This window comes from Pelodiscus sinensis, chromosome 8 (assembly GCF_049634645.1).
Source record: "Pelodiscus sinensis isolate JC-2024 chromosome 8, ASM4963464v1, whole genome shotgun sequence".
Lineage (NCBI taxonomy): Eukaryota > Metazoa > Chordata > Testudines > Trionychidae > Pelodiscus > Pelodiscus sinensis.
This window is the reverse complement of record NC_134718.1, coordinates 3,564,063-3,577,306: the sequence shown is the minus strand read 5'-3', so window position 1 is coordinate 3,577,306 and position 13,244 is coordinate 3,564,063. Positions and strand designations below refer to the sequence as shown.

At 58.5% G+C, this 13,244-nt stretch overlaps 1 protein-coding gene across 7 annotated transcripts in view; it reads right to left on the bottom strand.

Moving 5' to 3' along the window:
* The window catches only part of NDST2 (N-deacetylase and N-sulfotransferase 2), a 109,592-nt gene extending 96,692 nt beyond the window's left edge, over positions 1–12,900 (bottom strand). For 5 of the 7 annotated variants that reach the window (XR_012905515.1, XR_012905516.1, XM_075934626.1 and 2 more), the window contains exon 1: positions 11,020–11,150. The gene's annotated coding sequence lies outside the window, so the exon portion shown is untranslated. Of the gene's footprint in view, positions 1–11,019; positions 11,151–12,766 lie in introns of those variants that run through there. The other 2 variants (XM_075934625.1, XM_075934630.1) reach the window with 1 other exon arrangement.
* Positions 12,901–13,244: the final 344 nt, after the last annotated feature.

Here is a 13,244-nt window from a genome sequence, read left to right as displayed (position 1 = left end):
CAAGGTAAGCTGCCTTTGAGATGCCTGCTCTAGCGTCCGCTACGGTGGCTTCGGACACTGGCTGAGTTCTTCTCCACAGCAAAATGACTAAGGAGTTGTTTGGAACCCACTCCTCCTCTGCCCCACCCCACAACACACGCGGGTGAGGGGCCAGAGGGAGCTGGCTTTTCCTTGAATCATTAAAGGATGCTACACTTGGCTGGAGTGAAAAGCTGCAAAGCATGGCGAGGTAACCTATGACAGCCTGGCTGAGAGGGGGCTAGGGCCTCTGATGAGTGCACTCATTGCTGTAATCGGGAGCCAAATGCCCGAGGGTAACTGCTATTTCAAACCTCCTAAGCCTGTGAAAACAGATAACCCATTGTTTAAAGAGTGTAGCTAAAAAAACACGGCTGTGAAGCCTCAGGCAGAGAGAATAATGAAACCCTGGCGAGGAGAGGAGAGTCTTTGCAGCGCTTGGCCGCCTGCAGACTCGCTGTGCTTAGTGCACACTGGTGTACAAGGAGGAGCAGGAGGGTGTCTGTGCAGAAAGAGGCACGGGTTAGGCAGACCAGAGAAAGGGGATTTCTTTGCTCCACCTCAAGGCTACGTGCTCCTGGCTGTGCCACAAGCCAAGATTTTCAAAAGTGACTATAGGTTGAACCTCTCTGGTCTGGCAACATCTGTGGTCTGCAGCATCACAGATGTTGCTGGACCAGAGAGCACCGGGACCAGAGAACCCTGGCAGTTAGGAGCAGGGGCCAGCTGGGAGTCCAGTAGCCAGGGCCAACAACCAGGAAGGGAGCCCAGCTGACGGCCCAAGCGTAAGAAGCCCAGTGGTGTGGCCCAGGGGCAGAGCGCCCAGCATCCAGCAGGGGAGCTCGGACAGGAGGCTGGTGGAGAATCCAGAGGCCAGCAGCAGATGGCCCGGAATTGACCCTCTCACTCCCAGTAAGGATGTTAAATATCGGTTAACTGAACAGTCGATTAACCTCATGAATTCTTATTGGTTTCTCGACAATTTTATAGTCCCCGGGGCGGGACCAACTGCCAGTGCGCTCCAGACCCACTCCCAAGAAGCCCCCTGCCAGTCCGCGCTGCTGCCTCTGTATCAGAGGCAGCAGCAGGGGGGCCAGGTGGGCGCTGGTCCACCAGGGGAACCAGTTTAAAAACCGGCTGCCTGTCACCCCGCACTGTTACCTCTGATACAAAACCAATTCTGGCTTCTAAATTAACTATAACTACACATGAAAGACCTGCATCGCTGTGGAGAGCTCCATAGATACCTTTGCTCGGTGTGCAGCAGTGGTAAAAAAAAGCATACAAATCTACGCTGGAACGTATAAAGAAAACGACAGGAAATAGCACATAACTCAACAGATTCTATTGTGTACTACAACTTCCTTAGTGCAAATGAGGGTCCTTCAAGTTCATGCCCGCAACATCTACACTGGGCAGTTATAGCACAACATCCTGGCACAAAGAGCTATTCATGTCCCCAAAGCCCGAGCCGAGCACAGCGCAGACATGCCCTCTGGAACAGAGCAGTATGTTAGCCACCCACCCAAGAGGCCATTCACTCCAGCTCCATTCCGCAGCAAGCAAATGTGATAAAGCCATCTTGACACAAGAGCAGGGTAATTATACACCAACTGTAATAGAAGCAAGAGAATTGAAGGAACAAGCCCAAGAAAGGTCACACTTAATAGTAACTGTAATTAGAACAATACTTAAACAGGACTGTGATTTAAAATCTTAAGCCCACCATACAGAAACCAATAAAACTGCTTCAAGAAATCAGATACGATTATGGAGGTGAGGGAATTTGCTTTTAAAGGTCATGGTTGGGGTGGGGGCGGGGGGGCAAAATCAATATTTTGCAAGAACCAGGACACATTGTACTGTAGGATGCTCTTTGCTTATGAGACCTCAGGCCACGGCCTCATCATTCCAAGCCCTGTGGGATGATACTCCTTACACTAACATAGCCTCCTGGAACGTGCTTTCCTCCTCTCCTGGAGCAGGATGCTGTTTATTCTGGAAATATTGGTTTAAGATCTGCTCTCTCATGGTGGCAGGGGGAAGTACATAGCAAGAGGAGAAGAGCACAGGCTGAGAGAGTGCAAACAGTTCTCCCGGGAAATTCTATGCCACTGTGCACGTGCCCCTTGCCCCGCCCAATATAATGAGGTACAGGAAGTGACTGAGTGGGGGTGCAGGGCCACATAGAGGTGGGGCTACAGGGACACAGGATAAGGTGCAGGGGTGGGGTGCAAGGCCACATGGAGATGGGTTGTGCATTACTTTGCATTTATCAGAACTGATTTGTTCCCCAGTCACCCAGCTTTGGAGACTCGTTTGAAGCTCACTTTTACCAGATCATTTATGAATACAGGCAGTCCCCGACTTACGTCGGATCCGCAGTTACGAACGGGGCTGCCCCAGAGTACACGGACTGCGGGACCTCCTGGTCCTGCCGCCCGTGTACTCTGGGGCTTTGCTCTGCGTCTCCCTGGTCTGCAGACCAGGAAGACGCAGAGCAAAGCCGCGGAGGGGCTCGGGCAGCGGGGCAGCCCCGCTGCCCGAGCCCCCCCCCCCACCCGCGCGGCTTTGCAAAGAGCGGGGAAGCCGGCGGCGGGGCAGTCCAGGCGCGCCTGGGGTGCCTCGCTGCCCGAGCCCCCTCCCCGCGCGGCTTTGCAAAGCGCGGGGAAGCCGGCGGCAGGGCAGTCCAGGCGCGCCTGGGGTGCCTCGCTGCCCGAGCCCCCCCCGCGCCTGGACTGCCCCGCCGCCGGCTTCCCCGCGCTTTGCAAAGCCGCGGGGGGGGGGGGGGGCTCGGGCAGCGGGGCACCCCAGGCACGCCTGGGCTGCTCCGCTGCAGGCGTCCTCAGAGGCGCTCCCCGTCTCCCTGGTCTCCAGGTCTCCAGCAGACCAGGGAGACGGGGAGCAAAGCCGCGGAGGACCCAGGCAGCGGGACCGCGGTGCATCTTGGTCCGCCGCCCGAGTCTTCCTGGTCTGCTGGGGTGGGGGGGGGGGGGGGGCGCAGCTAGTACACCCCCCCCCCCCAGCAGACTAGGCTTTTCTCCGGACGCCTGTGGCAGAGCAGCTGGGGTGCTGCCGGTTGGTCCCGCAGCGCCGCTCTGGGCGCTACTGGTGCAACCCAGCAGCACCCCAGCTGCTCTGGTTCTGATTCAGCCGCTGCTGGTCAGTTTCAGCAGCGGCTGAATCAGGACACCTGGGACAGAGCAGATGGGGTGCTGCTGGGTTGCTCCAGTAGTGCTGAGGAGCGGCGCTACTGGAGCAACCCAGCAGCACCCCAGCTGCTCTGCCCCAGGCGTCCCCAAGTCAGCTTCTGCTGAAACTGACCAGCGCTGACTACAGGAAGCCTGAGGCAGAGTTGCTCTGCCCCAGGCTTCCTGGAATCAGCTGCTGATCAGTTTCAGCAGCAGCTGACTTGGGGACGCTTGGGGTTCTTAAGTTGAATCTGTATGTAAGTCAGAACTGGAGGTCAGTTTCAGCAGCGGCTGAATCTGGACGCCAGTTCCGACTTACATACAGATTCAACTTAAGAACAAACCTACAGTCCCTATCTTGTACGTAACCCGGGGACTGCCTGTACACTGAATGGGGCTGCTTGCAATATAGACCCTGGGGGCACCTCTCTCCATTCTGAAAACTGCCCATTTCTACCCTTTACTTCTTTCCTTTCTACCAGCTACCAGCCCACGAGAGGGCCTTCCCTCTTATCCCATGACAGCTCACTGTGCTTACCAGCAGATGTGGGGAACCTTTTCTTGGGTGGGGGCCACTGACTGAAGCCCTGACACCCAGGGATGAAGTCCTCAGGCTGTGACCTTGCACAGTGGAGCTTGGGTTTCAGTCCTGGGACCCAGCAACTCTAAGTCAGCCCTAGTGACCCCATTAAAGTGGAGTCACGAGTCCAACCCACTTTGAGGTCCCCACTAGGGATGTAAAATCCCAGTTAATAGGCTAACTGGTTAAACAAACTGTTTAACCAATTAACAGATTAAAGGGGGCGAGTGAGAGGACCCCACCAGTTAACCTTAACCAGTAAGCCTCACCTAACCAGTTAACCGTTCACATCCCTAGCCCCAACACATAGTTTGAGAACTGTTGCTTGATTTGCCTTCTAGAAGCGCATGAGGCACCACCCAGCAACTCTGTATTAATGAGGGTTAGAACACGTAATAATATATTGTAGAAAGTAACCCTGCACTAAGTGCTACCAGATGAACAGGTGATATCCTAGGGGTCTCTCATCACTGTCATCTAAGATTTTCCAGGGGAATATGAAAGTTTGCATCTAATTAACGTTAGTTTCAATGTTTCACTCCGGTATTTCTATTTAATGAGAATTAAATTCACCCCATGGGAAAGCAGTTTGCAGTATTTAGGCTGAGTTAAGACAATTAACATTTCACCCTGAAAGCAGTTAGAAACACCGTCACTATGAAGTGTGCTACACTCCCAGCAGGAGTAACATCTTTAGTTATATACAGCTACAAACACTCTGTGGAGACAGCTATTCCTAAGGATCTTCCCAGGGTTATTAGTGTGTTTGCAAGTTCTGGATGCAGCTGCTCGGTCTTCTTTATTTTGGGCTATTCATTCCATTCAGGCCACACAAAAGCAGATCGGGTCCATGCAGAAACAGTGCAACCACATCTCATCTTGTTTGGAGAGCTTGTGTGATGGCTTTAAAAACAACCAAGAAAACAAGTCCTATTTCGCTGACCGTACATACATACATAGCAGATCTTGGGAGGTTTCCCCTGGGTAAACCACAAATATTGAGAACACGGAACAAATGCTCAGGAAGGCCTAGACTAGCCTTTGCAAACATGGGAACTGCCTCAAGTTAACTGACAATCAATTAAGTCAAAGTGAGGTGCAGGAGGATCTGCTAGATACAAGAGAGGTCCTTGCAGACCTCAGCTGTGTTCCTCAGTAGCTCGCATATGGAATGAGTTTGATCTCTACCTTTTCCCTTCTAGATATTGGTCCATACTGAAACCATGGCAGGGTCCCAGGGCAGGAACCATCAAAAAGCTAAGCTCTGCAAATACTGGTGTGAAGACAGGACACCCAGGCTATGTCTACACTTGCGGCTTCTTGCGCAAGTATGGCCGTTCTTGCGCAAGAATCTTCAGAGCGTCCACACTGCCCGCCCGCTCTTGCGCAAGGAAATTTACAGTACGGTGTGGTAAGAGAGGGCTCCTTGCACAAGAGTTACACTCTTTTTTATTAGGTGTAAGCCCTCTTGCACAGGTGCTCTTGTGCAAGAGGGCAGTGTGGACGCTCGGCAGGGATTTCCTGCGCAAGAAAGCCCTATGGCTAAAATGGCCATCAGAGCTTTCTTGCACAAGAGAGCGTCCTCACTTCCATGGGAGCTCTTGCACAAAAGCACAGCTCGCTTTTGCGCAGTGTGGACGTTTTCTTGCGCAAGACTTCTTGCACAAGAACCCTTGCACAAGATGTTCTTGTGCAAGAAGCCATCAGTGTAGACATAGCCCCAGAGGTCAGGAACTGTGGGAGATGTTCTTACACATCAAGGCTGAAAAGCAGCGGTACAAATTTGTCACTGCACCCACCTGCATTATTATGTCTGACTTTGATCAAAGACTGCCTCCCCAATTTTCAGAAATAATGGACTCACCTCAAGTTTTAAATAGATTTGGGGGCTAGACAGGCTATTAACAATATGCATCGACGTTATGTATCCGCTAGCTCTATGCTCTCTTCAGAGTCAAACTTCAAACAAAAGAGCAAGCTAGAAAAATTTACATTCAAGTAGGGAGCCTTGAAAACCAGCTAGAAAGGGAGAAATGGAACTCAAATACCACTGACATCAGCAAAGTCACCAGGCAAACTAGGGGAGAGAATCGCCTGGACCATTATCCAATCATCTCCAGGTGCTCGAGAACCCTGGCCAGAATGGATGCATCAAGCCTGAGCAGCACCACAAATTGCTTGTGCGGCTGCAGCACCGTCTCACACACCCGCAGACTCTGCTGCAGCTGCCTGCTAAGCTGGAAATCTGACATACCAGAAAAGGTTGCTGACAGCCAGAGGCTGTTCCTCTCTCTGTAACATACCCTGCAATAAATTACTTCCAACCTGGGGCGGGGCATTCGGAGGAGAACAAAATAAAGTACACCCCTATAGGTGTCAAAAGAGGCCAATTAAAAGAGATTTGCTACAAGTGCTGGGGAATGTCGACTTGCGGTATTATCATGGATGGAGATGCATTCCTTTAAAAAGGGAAAATGAGTGAGAGGTGCCGTGTAAACAACTCTGCCAATTACAATGGAACAGACTATTTTATCTGTACAGCTCTTCACTGCATCTCTGCATCTTCCAGATACACCCCCGAGAGATGGAGACAGGCATCCAAACCTCTAAAACACTGTCTTAGAGATGTGCTTGGGTCCAGAAAGCACACGTGCCTTGTTGACATTTGTATTGTTCTTTACCATTTTCAGCTAGCTTAGAATAGCCTAGGCATCTTTACCCCTTTGTCATCCAACCCAGAGGCGTAAAGTCTAACAGGTAAAAAACAGGGTATAAAGGCTACATGACACTAGTAAAATATGCCTTCACAAGCGTTTATACTGTTGATAGAATCCCTGCAGTGGCTAGACATTACTGGAAAACATGAAAGTATTCTAGCACATACGCTCACACCTGCACACTCTTCCCAATTTTCTGTTCTATAGGTTTCTAATTACTATCGATACTGAAAAGTAGTGACTCTCAAACTTTTGTATGTTGAGAACCCCTTTTTGCAACCAACAGTAGATTCTTCTCCCCACTCACCCATGACAGTGTTAGGACTGGTCTACATATGAACATTAATCCAGAATAAAGCAGGCTATGGATTTACAATAGGTTAGTTATTCTGCATAAACTCCTGGTGCGGACACTCTTGTTCCTTCCTTATTCCAATTTAATTTAATCCAAATTGATGACAAGTGCCTTGTTCAAGAATAAAAGGATCCATACACGGAGTTAATCAGGACTAATTATTCCGGCATTCGTTCCCTGTGTAGAGAAGTCCTTAGCAAAATGGGAAGCGCTGAGTACAAGACCCTCTGATACCTGCCTTGAAGCACCTTAACTTTTCACTTATGTAACAGAAAAAAACCCAACCCAACAAATCAACACAGATTTGCTGTTGACACTGAAGTTTATATTCACTTCTCTTCCAAATTTCTGATACTGCTATTTTGAAATCTCACACACAGAAACAAAATTGTTTTAAGAAACACGTCTGCAGCCTGCAGAAACAGAACCACTGAAATGGAGACACAGCTGCACTGACTGATAGATGGAGGGCAGCCATGGCTGGAAATTAAACAAGCAGGGCTGGAAGGAGCAGAAGAGTGAATGTGGAGGCCTATATGAAAAGAAGGCGGCAGATTGGGAGACCAAAGAGTGGGAAGAGCGGCTTACGAGAGACTGGATAATTTGCGAAGGGATGAAAAAGCTGGCAAACATACAAGAGAATCAATGAAGTCATCATCCTGAATGTATGCAGCACTTTTAGTTGCAGAATCCCAAGGTGCTCTACCTACCCAAACAGACGTACAAATATTGGAATGACTTCCCATGCCACTGTCCCTGCTTTGCCACTTCATGTTATCGTGTTTCGTCACAATCGTGAAACAACGGATTTAGATGACACATTGCAGAACACAACTGAGGTCGACACAGACCAGCCGAACGCATGTTTGCTCTCATAACATGGGCCTTCATCCCCCTTGTCTGACATGATGCTGAACATGATGTGTCCTAGTTTATGCTGACTTCTGCTCTACTCACGGTCAGCATTATGCCATCTACTACCGAGGGCCATGTTCAAAGACAATAAAAGTGTGTAATGTAGATAAGGCTATGGAGATGCAGCTACCATTGGGGTGGAATGTGACAAGCAGCACTCAACAGCTTAAAGAAATAAGTGAACAAGAATCTGGTATCCAAGTGAAACGAGAGCTCTGATGGAGAATGCGATAGCGCAGAAAGAGTTCAGAAGCGGGTAGGACAAACTCTCTAACCTTAGGGAAATCACGTAATCTCTCTATGCCAGAATTTTTCCATCAGAAGAAAGAAAACAAAACTGAATCGAGAGCGCTGAGAGCTTTAAAATCCTTAGACAGAGGGTACTTCAAAATTATTCAGAGGTTTTCCATTCAGTAGCTGAAGGAAGTCCAGGGGAACGTACAGACTCCAGAATGCTCTACATCTATGCTTCTGGATTTCCTCTCTATAGTCTTTTCCTCCAAAATGGGTGCGCCCTAATCTCCTCTGCTGCTTCATCAAAACCAAAGAAGGCACAGTACTGCCAAGTTACCCCAACTTCATCTAGGAAGGAAGCCACACTCAGTAGCTAACCTGGAAAGGAGAATGGTGTTTGGGCACACAGGAACACATCCCACTACACTCCCCCATTATTAGCCACATGGACAACCTTGTCAGCCTGTGACAGTAGCTCAAAAGCACAGAGATAGGCATCTGAGGGTACTTCTGGGCTGTGTCTAGACTGGCCCGTTTTTCTGGAAAATCAGCCGCTTTTCCGGAAAAACTTGCCAGCTGTCTGCACTGGCTGCTTGAATTTCCGCAAGAACACTGACTTCCTACTGTAAGAAATCCGTGCTTTTTGCAGAAATACTATGCTGCTCCCGTTCGGGCAAAAGTCCCTTTTGCGCAAAAGGGCCAGTGTAGACAGCTGAGATTTGTTTTGCGCAAAAGGGCCAGTGTAGACAGCTGAGATTTGTTTTGCGCAAAAGGGCCAGTGTAGACAGCTGAGATTTGTTTTGCGCAAAAGGGCCAGTGTAGACAGCTGAGATTTGTTTTGTGCAAAAGGGCCAGTGTAGACAGCTGAGATTTGTTTTGTGCAAAAGGGCCAGTGTAGACAGCTGAGATTTGTTTTGTGCAAAAGGGCCAGTGTAGACAGCTGAGATTTGTTTTGTGCAAAAGGGCCAGTGTAGACAGCTGAGATTTGTTTTGCGCAAAAGGGCCAGTGTAGACAGCTGAGATTTGTTTTGCGCAAAAGGGCCAGTGTAGACAGCTGAGATTTGTTTTGCGCAAAAGCGCGTCTAGATTGGCCACGGACACTTTTCCGCAAAAAGTGCTTTTGTGGAAAAGCGTCCGTGCCAATCTAGACGCGCTTTTCTGCAAATGCTTTTAATGGAAAACTTTTCCGTTAAAAGCATTTCTGGAAAATCCTGCCAGTCTAGACACAGCCCTGTGGTATAGTCGCTGCAGCTATGCTGCTGAAGCACCAGATGTAGCTGCATCCTCAGTGATGTGAACAAATTGGAGAGAGTCTAATAGAGGACAAGGAAAATGATCAGGAGGCTGAGGTACATGACTTAGGAGGAGAGGCTGGAGCACAGGAGGGGGAGTTAGCCCACCTGAGGCAGGGCAATGCTGGGGTGCCCGGCCGGGAAGGGGGTTGTCCGGCTGAGGCACAGGAGGGGGAGTTAGCCCACCTGAGGCGGGGCAATGCTGGGGTGCCCGGCCGGGGAAGGGGGTTGCCCGGCTGAGGCACAGGAGGGGGAGTTAGCCCACCTGAGGCGGGGCAATGCTGGGGTGCCCGGCCGGGGAAGGGGGTTGCCCGGCTGAGGCACAGGAGGGGGAGTTAGCCCACCTGAGGCGGGGCAATGCTGGGGTGCCCGGCCGGGGAAGGGGGTTGCCCGGCTGAGGCACAGGAGGGGGAGTTAGCCCACCTGAGGCGGGGCAATGCTGGGGTGCCCGGCCGGGGAAGGGGGTTGCCCGGCTGAGGCACAGGAGGGGGAGTTAGCCCACCTGAGGCGGGGCAATGCTGGGGTGCCCGGCCAGGAAAGGGGGTTGCCCGGCTGAGGCACAGGAGGGGGAGTTAGCCCACCTGAGGCGGGGCAATGCTGGGGTGCCCGGCCGGGGAAGGGGGTTGTCCGGCTGAGGCACAGGAGGGGGAGTTAGCCCACCTGAGGCAGGGCAATGCTGGGGAGGTGGGTTGCCCGACTGGGGCAGGGCAATGCTGGGGGGGGATTGCCTGGCTGGGGCGGGGCAATGCTGGGGGGGGGGGTGTCCGGCAGGGGGGGGAAATGTGGGGGGGGCCGGCACAGCAATGCTGGGGGGAGGGGGGCCGGGGCACTGGGCCGTACTGCAGGGGGGGGCAATACTGGGGGGGGCGGCGGGGCAGGGCAGTGCTGGGGGGGGCCAGCGGGGCAATGGGGGCCGGGCCGTACAGCGGAAGGGGAAATGCTGGGGGGAGGGTTGCTCAGCGGGGCGGTGCTGGGGGGCCCCGCAGGGCAACGGGGACAGGAGGGGCAGGGCGGGCAATGGGGGCCGGGCCGTGCGGCGGGGGGGCAGTGCGGGGGGGCAGGGCGGGCAATGGGGGCCGGGCTGTGCGGCGGGGGGGCAGTGCGGGGGGGCAGGGCGGGCAATGGAGGCCGGGCCGTGCGGCGGGGGGGGCAGGGCGGGCAATGGAGGCCGGGCCGTGCGGCGGGGGGGGGGGGGCAGTGCGGGGGGGGCAGGGCGGGCAATGGAGGCGAGGCCGGGCCGTGCGGGGGGGCAGGGCGGGCAATGGAGGCCGGGCCGTGCGGGGGGGCAGGGCGGGCAATGGAGGCCGGGCCGGGCGGGGGGGGCCGGGCCGTGCGGCGGGGGGGGGCAGTGCGGGGGGGCAGGGCGGGCAATGGGGGCCGGGCCGGGCGGGGGGGGGGGCAGTGCTGGGGGCCGGGCCGTGCGGCGGGGGGGGTAGTGCGGGGGGGGCAATGGAGGCCGGGCCGGGCGGGGGGGGCAATGGAGGCCGGGCCGTGCGGGGGGGGGGGCAGTGCTGGGGGCCGGGCGGGCAATGGGGGGGGCAGGGCGGGCAATGGGGGCCGGGCCGGGCGGGGGGGAGCAGTGCGGGGGGGCAGGGCGGGCAATGGGGGCCGGGCGGGGGGGGGGCAGTGCTGGGGGCCGGGCGGGCAATGGGGGGGGCAGTGCTGGGGGCCGGGCGGGGTCCGGACCGTCTCCCCCCCGCGGTCCCGGCCGCCTCACCTCGGCCCGCGGCCCCGGGCTGCTCCGGCGGGCGCCCCGCTGCCTCCCCTCGGGCCGGGCCGGGCTCCCCCGCTCGCTCCCCGCTCCGGCCGCTGGGGGAGCCGCCGCGCCGCCGCCATCTTCCGCCGGGGGGAGGGGGCCGCCGGCCCGGGCCCGCCCCGCCCCGCCGAACCCCCCCAGCGCCCCGCCCCGCCGCCTCGGCACCGGCCCCCCCCCCCCGGGCCCCCCCCAGCGCCCCGCCGCCTCGGCACCGGCCCCCCCGGGCCCCCCCCCAGCGCCCCGCCGCCTCGGCACCGGCCCCCCCCGGCCCCCCCCAGCGCCCCCGCCCCGCCGCCTCGCACCGGCCCCCCCGGGCCCCCCCCAGCGCCCCGCCCCGCCGCCTCGGCACCGGCCCCCCCCCCCCGGGGCCCCCCCCCAGCGCCCCGCCGCCTCGGCACCGGCCCCCCCGGGCCCCCCCCAGCGCCCCGCCCCGCCGCCTCGGCACCGGCCCCCCCCCCGGGCCCCCCCCCAGCGCCCCGCCGCCTCGGCACCGGCCCCCCCGGGGCCCCCCCCCAGCGCCCCGCCCCGCCGCCTCGGCACCGGCCCCCCCCCCCGGGCCCCCCCCAGCGCCCCGCCGCCTCGGCACCGGCCCCCCCCCGGGCCCCCCCCCAGCGCCCCCGCCCCGCCGCCTCGGCACCGGGTCCCCCCGGGCCCCCCCCCCAGCGCCCCGCCGCCTCGGCACCGGCCCCCCCCGGCCCCCCCCAGCGCCCCGCCCCGCCGCCTCGGCACCGGCCCCCCCGGGCCCCCCCCAGCGCCCCGCCCCGCCGCCTCGGCACCGGCCCCCCCCCCGGGCCCCCCCCCAGCGCCCCGCCGCCTCGGCACCGGCCCCCCCGGGCCCCCCCCAGCGCCCCGCCCCGCCGCCTCGGCACCGGCCCCCCCCGGGTCCCCCCCCAGCGCCCCGCCGCCTCGGCACCGGCCCCCCCCAGCGCCCCGCCCCCGCCGCCTCGGCACCGGCCCCCCGGGCCCCCCCCAGCGCCCCGCCCCGCCGCCTCGGCACCGGCCCCTCCCCGGGCCCCCCCCCCAGCGCCCCGCCGCCTCGGCACCGGCCCCCCCCCGGCCCCCCCCCAGCGCCCCGCCCCCCCGCCTCGGCACCGGCCCCCCCCAGCGCCCCGCCCCGCCGCCTCGGCACCGGGTCCCCCCGGCCCCCCCCCAGCGCCCCGCCCCGCCGCCTCGGCACCGGCCCCCCCGGGCCCCCCCCAGCGCCCCGCCGCCTCGGCACCGGCCCCCCCCGGCCCCCCCCCAGCGCCCCGCCACGCCGCCTCGGCACCGGGTCCCCCCGGGCCCCCCCCCCAGCGCCCCGCCCCGCCGCCTCGGCACCGGCCCCCCCCCGGGCCCCCAGCGCCCCGCTCCCCCCCCCGGCTCGCCCCCCCCGGCGCCCCCCTCGTCCCCGCTCCCCGCCCCACACCCCCGCCTCCCGGCGCTCCCCCCCGGCTCGCCCCCCCCCGGGGCCTCCCAGCGGCCCCCCCCCCACCGGCTCGCCCCCCCTCGGGCCCCCCTCGTCCCGCCCCACACCCCGCCCCCGGCGCTCCTGGGCGCCTTAATCCCCGCGGCCCAGCCCCCGCAGAGCGCTCCGGGCCGCGCTGGGTGCGGGGCGCTTCGGGAGGGGCGCGCCTGCAGTTCCAGCCCGACCTGGGCACAGGCTGCGCTGTGGTTTCCTGCCACCCTTTGGCATCGGAGCCTGACCACAAAAGTAAGTTTTGTAACTCACAAGTCACGGCAGCCGGGGCCGGGATTACACATGGGCCGGTGACAACAACCACAGCTGCGAATTAGTGTTTCCCTCCAATCACTGCTCTCCCGTCCAGTCACAGGAACTGAAACTGGCGGACCAGGGAAGTTACACCGCTCTGAGGCAAGGTGTGAGTACCGGCTGCTCGACAGGTGGAGACCTGTGCAGTGACACCTACTCTGCAATAAGAACGCGGCCTTCCAGGGTGTCCCCCTTGGGAAGCTGTTTAAGCTAAAATGAAAAAAAAAAGCTATTCTTATTCCAGAGCAAGAGTGTCTGCTGATGTACCTTATAGTAGAAAACTCCTGAGAAACCAAATCAGTGGCCAAGGAAGATACTTGAGTGGCAGGGATCAATACAGGAAACTCAACAGGGAGAGGAGGGTGCTAAGAAGAGCTCTGGTCTGGAGCCTGATTCATTTTGGCAGTCCACAGGAGCAAGTACTCCTTGCTTTTCT